This window comes from Pipistrellus hanaki, assembly GCF_964339955.1.
Source record: "Pipistrellus hanaki genome assembly, chromosome: X".
NCBI lineage: Eukaryota > Metazoa > Chordata > Mammalia > Chiroptera > Vespertilionidae > Pipistrellus > Pipistrellus hanaki.
This window is the reverse complement of record NC_140524.1, coordinates 35128744-35139164: the sequence shown is the minus strand read 5'-3', so window position 1 is coordinate 35139164 and position 10421 is coordinate 35128744. Positions and strand designations below refer to the sequence as shown.

Here is a 10421-nt window from a genome sequence, read left to right as displayed (position 1 = left end):
CCCTTTAGGTGGCTAGCTTGCAAAGTCAGACAGTTAAGTTTATCTTTCCTATTATTCAAGCTAAAAAACAAAGTTATTTTTACAGAATAAGAGACTGTCTAAGAATAACAGAGTTGACTTATGGAACAAGGGGCAGTTTTTCCAAAGGAGGGATCATTACTATGCTTCAGTGATGATAGCAGAGGAGGACACTAACTCCATGCAGACAGCAGCCCAAGGGTCACACCAGTCCTTCCATCCTCACATTGGTAGATAGAGGAGCTTTCCTGGGGGCACCTTTGGGAGCCTGAGCCCGAGTGGCAGCCTGGGGCTTGTTTTGAGTCTTGGCCTTGGACTTTGGCCGGCAGAGCTTGAAATCTCATTTCAGGCCGAAGCCGGTTTGGCTCAGTGGTAGAGCGTCGGCCTGTGGACTGAAAGGTCCTGGGTTCGATTCCGGTCAGGGGCATGTACCTTGGTTGCGGGTGCATCCCCGGTGGGAGGGTGTGCAAGAGGCAGCTAGTCGATGTCTCTCTCTCATCGACGTTTCCGACTCTCTTCCTCTCTGTAAAAAATCAATAAAATATATTAAAAAAGAAAAAGAAATCTCATTTCAGGTCTTTAAATGCCTCTCAGCATGGACACCTGCTGCCCTGACCCCCGCTCAGGTTCCATACTGACTCATCCAGACGTCTCTTTGACAGCTTTTGGAGATCTAATGGGCCTCTCAAACATAGCCTGTTCAAACTGAAATCCTCCTGAGCTTCCTACCAGTGTCCTTGGCACCTCTATCCTTCCAGTTTGGGTGAAAACCCTTACATTGTTCTAACACCTCACTTTCCTCTCATTCCATAACATGCGGTCTCAGCAAACACTTCCCATCTCATTTACAATGAGTTCTATCCCCCACCCCCCTGCTGTGGCCCACATGGCCCTACATGATTGGGTCCTTCTCTATCTCACCAATTCCATCTCCTACCAACTTCATCCCCCACCATCCTCCTTCATGCTGCTCCACTACTCCCCAGTCCCACCTGCTTGTTCCTTTTTTTCCCCCCAAGGAAGAAACAGCTTTATTAGGAGACTACGCATGTCTGGGGAAACCCAGTCCATTCACAGAGAAGAGAGGTTAACATTGTACAGGGCAGGCATCTAGCATTACAGAACATTCTTTTAAAAACCAAGTATGATACTAAAGTCTCCATCTCAGTATCCTAACAGTCAGAAATGCTGCTGAGGTCAGCCCTACTGGAACTTCTGGAGGCTCCTAGTGAAACAGCGAGCTCTGTGCATACGGGAGAGCTCAGTACTGCCGAGGCTAAGCTCCACACAGGTGGGCAGTCTGGGGCAGGAGAGTTAGAGGGAAAGGCAATGGGGATATCCTCGTCACCCACACAAGGTCATCTCAGTCTGCAGGTGAGAGAGGAACCACAGGTCCTTGAACAGAGGCTAGACCGGGGCAGCAGTGGGACTCTGGCTGAAGACACAACGTCTGGGCCATCTGTCATGACTCGGAGTGCTCCGTGCAGTCTGGAGTGAGGGCACCTCTAGCAGGTCCTGCAACACTAGCTCCCTTCTGGAGGAGCCTGGGAGAGAGCCATTTGGGTTCTGTTCTGACTCCATTCACAGAAGAACTGGCCATGCCCAGCACCAAGTCCAGGGTCATAGTCACTGAGAGGAACTGAGTGGTCACTATAACTACACCTCTTAGTCTAGGAACGTGGTCGGCAAACTGCCGCTCTCCATCCACATGGGGCTCTTTGGCCCCTTGAGTGTGGCTCTTCCACAAAATACCATGGCCTGTGCGAGTCCATTTTGAAGTGGCGTTAGAAGAAGTTTAAGTTTAAAAAATTTGGTTCTCAAAAGAAATTTCAATCGTTGTACTGTTGATATTTGGCTCTGTTGACTAATGAGTTTGCCGATCACTGGTCTAGGAGACGACTTTAGCAGAATAGTCACTTTTCTCAGACCAAGAGAGATCTTGCCACAAATGAGCCCAGTCTAGAAATGACTCCACTTTCACATGAGCACCAGGTGGAGGGAATCTTTCCCATGAGTTGAAGCTTTAGATCTTGGCCCTCAGATGCTAGCCCTTGGACAGAAGATCAGTGCTCAGGCATCAGTTTCTGTTCCAAGAGTAGCAGGTGTCACCTGTTGATAGCAGGCCCAACCGATGTGCTGCTGTAATTTTCCCAAAGGAGAGCACGCACTCTCTCAGCCTCGGACTGAAGAGTCCTGGGTTCGATTCCAGTCAAGGACACATACTTTGGTTGCAGGCCAGATTCCCAGCCCTGGTTGTATGAGTGCAGGAGGCAACCAATCAATGTGTGTCTCTCACATCAATGTTTCTCTCTGTCTCTCCCCCTCCTTCCACTCTCTCTAAAAATCAATAAAAAATATCCTCAGGTGAGGATGAACAAAACAAAGCAACAACAACAAAAAAAGAGAGTACACTCTTTTCAAAGGCAAGAAAGGAAGAAATGAGGCAGGTCTCAGGGTATTTGATGCCACTTAATTCTTCCACCGAATTTGCATGCTACTGAGAATGGCATTGATCTTCTCCTCTGCAGATCCTTTGTCCACCTTACTCCTGTACGCTAGCAACTGCTGACAGTCCTTCAGGTCCCGGCAAGTATCAATGACGACATCGTGGCACTTGAACTTGGTAGCTAAGTTCAACTTTGTGTCCACATCTTCCAGTAGATTGACATATTCCTGTAATATCTGGACAGGGGCACTGTTTTTGTGCAGAATTTCCACAACCCAATGGAAGCCAATGGGTGCTCTCTTCTTGGTGTAGCCCAGTCAGTTCTTTGTGGTAAAGGGAGCATCTTCATCATGTCAGGCACTGAGCTTGCTGCAGGCGGCCAAGGCAGTCAGCACATACTGTTTATCTGGGATCTTAACTGTCTTCTTTAGGTTGACTGGACTGCTGAATGTCCCCTCGGGCTCTGTGTAGAGATAGAAGCAGGAGTAGAAGAGTGTTGTCACTAGTGGCATATTGAGGATGGAAGCTTTGTGAGGGTGCTTCTGGAAGATCTCAGTCTGTCCTGCTGATTCTAGATGGTGGTCATTTGCCTCAATAATGATCTGACGTTCCAGGAGCATGTAATGGTCTTGTATGTGTGCAGAATCTTCCACTAAAAATGGCAAGCCGGCCGAAACCGGTTTGGCTCAGTGGATAGAGCATCGGCCTGCAGACTGAAGGGTCCCAGGTTCAATTCTGGTCAAGGGTATGTACCTTGGTTGTGGGCACATCCCCATTGGGAGGTGTGCAGGAGGCAGCTGATCGATGATTCTCTCTCATCGATGTTTCTAACTCTCTATCTCTCTCCCTTCCTCTCTGTTAAAAAAAAATCAATAAAATATATATTTTTTAAAAATGGCAAGCTGATGCAGGTCTTAAGAAATTCTTTCTGTTTCTCAGGGTCCTGAATGCTCAAGTGCTCTTGATAATGGGACAGCACAGCTCTTCCATTCTATCTAGGAATCTGAAGAGACATAAAAGCAGCTTTTGATCCCCTATTTCCTTAAAGAAGTGAATGAGATGTCTCAGGGCGACCTGTTGCACCTCTAGCTCTTGGAAGAGGACCTCTTTGCTAGTGTCCTCTTCAGGAAAATCAGAAGGGCAGTAATGACGTTTCCATCATGCATGCTAACTGCTTCCTCTAAGAGTTGTAGCTTGTCCCGTAAGGAGTGGAATCTTTCTAGTGAGCAGACCTTGCCCTTCCGAAGGCGTCGCACCATGTCGCTGGGGCTCCAGTCATTGCTGTGGTCCCTAAACTCCCCCTTGGGTCTCCCCAACTCTGGAGCATAACTTTTGGCAGGTGTGTCCAAAAGAGCATCAGAAAGGGACTGGAAACTTCCAAGTCTAGTTCTCCCTCTAAAAAAAGCTGCTCAGGGAATAGATAGAAGTAGGTTTGGGTAGCTGTGCATAGGAGGAGAAGCTGCTTCGGCTCTTTCGCTGTTCACGCCCCTCATGGTTTGATCCACTGTTACCAGCAGTCTCTTTGAGGGACCATGAGATACTTCCCATGGGTTTCCCAGTTCAGCTGACTTTCTCCAGGTCATCGTCATCATCATCCAAGAAGTCTCGAAGGCTATTCACTGCCCACTTGAATTCCTTTAATTGAGAGAGCTCATCATCTTCGTCATCAAAGGTGAAAGCCTTGAACTTGAAGCTATTCCAATATTCCTCCTCATCAACCTTTGTCCGATTCATCTCTTCCACACAGAGCCCTCCCAATCAGGACAGCGCCAGGCTCTTTGGCTGCCAGACAAGCCTTTCTACCTGCTTGTTCCTTGCTCACACCAAACACGTTCCCCACCCCAGGGCCTTTGCACCTGCAGTTCCCTCTGCCTGGTGTTACCTTTCCCCCGTCCATCACCAACGCCTGCTCCCTCACGTCATTCAGTCCTGCTCCAAGTCACTGGGTCAGGAATGCCTTGCCTGGCCACCCTTGTTTAACACCATCCTGTGCTCCCTCTCGGTTATCATCCCCTGCTTTATTTTCATCCTTTGCTGTCTCTCCAACTAGAATGTAAGTTCTGTGAGTTAAGGGATTTGCTTTTTAATGCTGTCATCCTCACCACCTAGCCTAGTGCATGGCACACATGTGTTGAGTCAGAGTGAATCAGTATAATCATGTTGCTCTCCCAGCTATGAATCCTACAGTGCTGCCTCACATCTCCGTGCCTTCGCACATGCTATTCCCTCTGCCTGGAAGGCCCTTCCTCCTCCTAGTCTGCCCATAGAACTCTTACTCATCCTTCAGGACCTGACCCACTGTCACCATCTTTGGGAAGCCCCTGTGCCCCCAGGTGGAGTTAGCCAACGGTCCCTCAGTGACCCTGCAGCATCCTGTAGGTGCCTCAATTAATGCTGGGCTCTCATGTGATTTTCCTGTCTGTCTTCTCCAGTAAACTGTGTGATCTTCCCGAGGACAGGCACCCTGTCTTCTCACCCCTTTTCCCTAGGGTCTAGTCCGGTGCCTGCACAGCCTTCAGTATTTGGCAAAGGATTGCTGACTGACTGAGAAAATGGGCCGACATCTGAGGGAAGGAAGTAGAAAGGAGGGAAAGAGGGACCACCTCTCTCCCTGTAGATGTCCTCAGGGTCCCCCTCGCTAGGGAAGCTCCCCTGTTATCAACCCCTCGCCCCTTCATCCACACTTTCTAGAAACAGGTGCTAACCTCTCAGCCACAATGACCTTAGTTTCCAAACTTCAAAATCAGTAACCAAGATCTGACTAGTTTTATCATGTGTTTTAGAGGTAACAAGACTGAATTTTTGAAATCCATCATATCTAGGCCCTGTGGCGGCTCAGGTTTCTGTTAGGGTGAATGTGACCAAGAATCAGATACATATTTACTAGAGGATATTTATTTATTTATTTATTTAGAAACCAATCTTTATTGTTCATATTATTACAAAGGTTCCTCGTTTCTTCCCCCCTCCACCAGGTTCCCACCCCACCCTTCGCCCGCTCCCCACCCCCCATTGTCCTCATCCATAGGTGCACAGTTTATGTTCAGTCTACTAGAAGATATTTAGAAGCTACTTTGCAGGCGAGTTCAGAGGAAACCTACCCACGATCCTACATCCTAGGTGCTAAACACTGTTAATTTCCTTTTTTTTTTTTTTTTTTTTTAAGTATTTCATTTATTTTAGAAAGGGAGAGAGAGAGAAAAGAGAGGGAAGAAAGTGACAGAGGGAAAGAGAAACATTAATCAGTTGCTGTCGGTAGGCGCCTCGACTGGGGATTGAACCCACAATCTTTTGGTGTACTGAATAGTGCTCCACCAACTGAACCACCTGGCCAGAGAAGACTTTTATATTTTTAACAAAAATCTCCATCTGTAAGGGTGTTTCCCTCACTGGACCAGGCCGTCCTTCACTATCAGTTGAAAAGACATGGACTTAAATCTTCATAACAATCTTACCATTTTTTTTAAATATATATTTTATTGATTTTTTACAGAGAGGAACAGAGAGCTAGAAACATCAATGAGAGAGAATCATCGATCAGTCGCCTCCTGCACCACCCCCACTGGGGATGTGCCCGCATCCAAGGTACATGCCCCTGACCAGAATCAAACCCTGGACTCCTCAGTCCGCAGGCCTACACTCCATCCACTGAGCCAAACCAGTCTCGGCAACAATCTTACTCTTATTTACTGTGCTTTTTCTGGAAATCTTTGATAACTGTCTTCATTCCCAAAGTCTTCTTTTGTCTTTAGGTGAAGGTGGCATTTATGGTGATGGCTTTGTCATTTTGGTGAGAATTACTCAGTTTCCCTGGGTCTCTCCCATGCTACTAAACTTTGTTTTTCTCTTGCTAATGTCTCATGCCAATTTGTTTAGACCAGCCAGAAAAACCTTGAAAGGCAGAGTAAAATTTTTCTTTCCCAAGTTTAGGCAAGTAAGCCAGGAGAATTCATTGGCTGGGACATGCTGACTACTGGGAGCTGCTGCAGCAGAAACTTCTTTGATGTCTGACAAAATGTGGCCAAGAGGTAGGCATTCTTACCTTGTCAATCTCCCTGATCTCTGTGGGTTTTGGTGGAAGTTAGAAGTGTTGAGAGTCCTTTCTTTCCTTAGATTGGCAGGAGAAATTTGTGAAGCTAGCTTATTGGGCCTAGTGACTCAGTTTAAAAAATATATATATATTTTATTGAGTTTTTACAGAGAGGAAGGGAGAGAAATAGAGAGTTAGAAACATCAATGAGAGATTAACATCAATCAGCCGCCTCCTGCACACTTCCCACTGGGGATGTGCCCACAACCAAGTTACATGCCCTTGACCAGAATCGAACCTGGGACCTTTCAGTCCGCAGGCTGACACTCTATGCAGTGAGCCAAACCGGTTTTGGCGTGACTCAGGTTTTTATCCATTGACGGTCAGTGTTTCTTTGTCTTGTTCTGTTTTAAGAGCTTGGATCTGACCTCCTCGTTTGTCTCTGCTATCCCGATGGTGAACAGATTGGCATGCATTTGGCACCCAGTCATATAGACTGGGGGTTCCGGGTGGCGGCATCCAGTAGGATCGAAGCACAGGAATATCTGGGGCTTGCGACTGGGCAGCTGTAACCTTTTGACTGGTATCTTGCCTTTTTGTCTGACCGGCCTCTTAGGGGAATTTGTCACCAGGGATGCCAGTTCATAAAGGGCCTTTGTCTTCTCAATCTTTACCACCTGTAATAATGAAAGGCTTTGCCGAAACTGGTTTGGCTCAGTGGATAGAGTGTCGGCTTGCGGACTGAAAGGTCCCAGGTTTGATTCCGGTCAAGGGCATGTACCTTGGTTGCGGGTGTGCAGATCGATGTTTCTAACTCTCTATCTCTCTTCCTCTCTGAAAAAAAAAAATCAATAAAATATATTTTAAAAAATAATGAAAGGTTTTCACTGTCTTAGACTAATCTGGGAGTGAGCTTTTGGATGTCATGAAGGCTGCATCCTTTGTATTCTCTTGCAAACCACTCTTGCTTCCTTTATTAAGCCAAAACAAAACAAAACAAAACAAAACAAAACACAACAAAAAACAAAACAGAGTGGTTTCAGCCGCTATTGAGATTAATCAATTCTACTTGTCAGGTGTTCAGACTGATGTCATTGTAATTAGCTAATTATTAGTAATAGGAAAGGAGAAAAAGGGAGGCCAGACATTATAAGCATGACCATCTGGGCAGCTCCACCAGGAAGCTGCAGATTTCCACTCTCCAGGGAACTACTGTTCCATTCCCTGCAGATTATTGGAGGAAGGACTTGGACAAAGGGGAAGATGAGTGCATGCGCAGTGAATCCAGCTGACATAGGGAAGGTACCTGCCTGTCACTCAAACCTTGGAACAGGCCTGGCCAGGCAGCTCAGTTGGTTAGTGTTCTTACATTACACCAAGGTTGGGGGTTTGATCTTATCAAGGTACATACAAAAAGCAACCAATGAATGCATAAATAAGTAGAACAGACATTTCTCTCTCTTTCTCTCCACCCCCCCCCTCTAAAAAATCAATAAATTTAAAAAAACTAAAACAAACCCAAAAATCTGGGAACAGAAATCATTGGCTAGAATGAGTGGGGCCTACACAAGTCCATGAAAATTTGGGGATATATAATTCCCAAATTTCACTCTCTCTCTTGCTGGGCTGGGGGCTCTAGGCTCTCTTGGCTTTACTCCTGCTCATGTCTCCTCCATAGCCATGTGGCCCTGCAGACCCCACACACAATGGACTGATGAACGGCAGTGGGGAACACAAGCTAAGCTAGCCCCATTCTGGATTGGACTGTGCAGACATGAAACAGAAACTCTGGACAACAGTTTCTTTTAAAATATATATATTTTTTATTGATTTCAGAGAGGAAGGGAGAGGGAGAGAGAGAAACATCAATGATGATAAAGAATCGACAGGCTGCTTCCTTCCTGCCCACCCCACACTGGGGATCGAGCCCTCAACCCGGGCATGTGCCCTGACCGGCAATTGAACTGTGACCTCCTGATTCAAAGGTCGATGCTTAACCACTGAGCCATGCTGGCCAGGCTTGGGCAACAATTTTAATGATAGCCCTGCTGAAGGCACAGCAGGACTTCTTTCTTTGTGGAATGAAGGGAAACAGTACCTTAGAAAACAGTAATTCCACAGAAATAAAGCTTTCTACAATATCACATCCTTCTGTAGAGTCTCAGAAAATTCCTTTACTCAAGGCATGGCAAGAAGCCCACTCCCACCAGCAACATGTGGGAAAAGGAGCAATCCCCTACTGATAATAAGATAATGTATCTTTTAAATTGGAAAAGCTTCTAAATTGGAAAACTTTTAGAGAGCTCGCATCATAATAGCTATTTCACTGGTACCTATAGAAAGACCAAATTTCAAAAGAGAGTGCAAAGCATTATAATGACTAGCCTTACAAACAAAAATCAGGTTGAGAAATCTACTGAATTTTCTCTTAGCTTCCCTCGTGGGTCTTATAGATGTTAATAAAAGCATCAGTTTAATAAGAGAATGGAAAGAGGCTGAGGAGTCAAAAGACTCTTGAAATTTTTTTTTTTTTACAACAGGTTATTTAAAAATAGGGTGAATAGTGCAGATATTGATAGGAGCAAAAGAAATAGGAAACAGCCTATTGTGGCTCAGTTGGTTGGAGTGTCATCTCATGGCCCAAAGAGGTTCAATTTCTGATTCCTCCTGATCAATGCTTCTCTTTCAAATTGATGTTTCTCTCTAAAACCAATTTAAAAAATTAAACAAACAAAAACAAGAAACAGAAAGGGAAGGTTCATAGCACTTGTCCTAGCATTTTGGGACTCTTTAGATCACATGTGTCAAACACAAGGCCCGCTGGCCAAATCCAGCCCGCCAGGCCTTGCAATGTGGCCCACACCGCGCTGTCATCACTGCACTCCGCTGTCAGTTTATGACATTGTCAGTTTATGACTGTTCAGTAAACCATTCGGCCCGCAATTTAGGCTGGATTTTAGATTTTGGCCCCTTCTCTGATTGAGTTCGACACCCCTACTTTAGATGGTTAAGAAATGGGATAAGTGGACATTACTGGGATTAAAACCTAAGGTTAGGCAGGCCAAAGAGCCCCTAAATATCCATTCCTATTTAAATATTCAGGTAAAGTTGGCATAACTTCTTTACATAAATCTACTTAAAACACCCAACTTTCATAAGCTTATTAACTATACTTTTTTACAATTGGACATGTTTGGGCCCTTTAATGTTGGGGGAATTTTAGTCCCTCAACATTAAAGGGCCCAAACATGTCCAATCTACTGCATTTATAGAAATTTGAAAAGCAGAATGGCAAAAATTGCAATGAAAAACCTGACCAACAATTTCTTGGAGCAGCTGTTTAGACTAATTTATCAAGTTAAAGATTGACAGAGGGGCTCTAGTGGTTTGGCTCAGTAGATAGACGCAGGGGTCCTCAAACTTTTTAAAGTGGGGGCCAGATCACGGTCCCTCAGAGAGCTGGAGGGCCGGACTATATGAACTACTAATTCCTACTGTAACACCTCGGCTGCGCTCACTGCCCAAAAAACCTGGCGGGCCGGATCAGACTCCTCTGCGGGCCGCATGTGGCCCGCGGGCAGTAGTTTGAAGACCCCTGATAGAGCATTGGTCTGTGGACTTAAGGGTTCTGGGTTTGATTCCAATCAAGGGTGCATGCCTTGGTTGTAGGCTTGATGCCCAGTATGGGGTATGCAGCAGATAGCCGATCAATGACTCTCTGTCATCGATGTTTCTATTTCTCATTCCCTCTCCCTTCCTTTCTGAAATCAATAAAAATATATTTTTAAAAAGTCTCAAAGAAAGTTCATATCAGTAGCCTATGGGAGCTGGTAATGATCATTGAAAAATATTAAAATAAAGACTGATGGAAGGGCCTGGATACCAAAACCCATTGGTGAATCCCTGACTCAGACTATAATTAGATTG

The 10421-nt window shown here is 45.6% G+C and overlaps 1 pseudogene across 1 annotated transcript; it reads right to left on the bottom strand.

Annotated features, from left to right (window-relative positions):
* Positions 1-2420: 2420 nt before the first annotated feature.
* LOC311615134 (spermatogenesis-defective protein 39 homolog) lies at positions 2421-4223 on the bottom strand (annotated as a pseudogene). Its single transcript has 3 exons — positions 3353-4223; positions 2788-3116; positions 2421-2700 (listed from the first exon to the last, which is right to left on the bottom strand). The product of its transcript is annotated as a spermatogenesis-defective protein 39 homolog (transcript).
* Positions 4224-10421: the final 6198 nt, after the last annotated feature.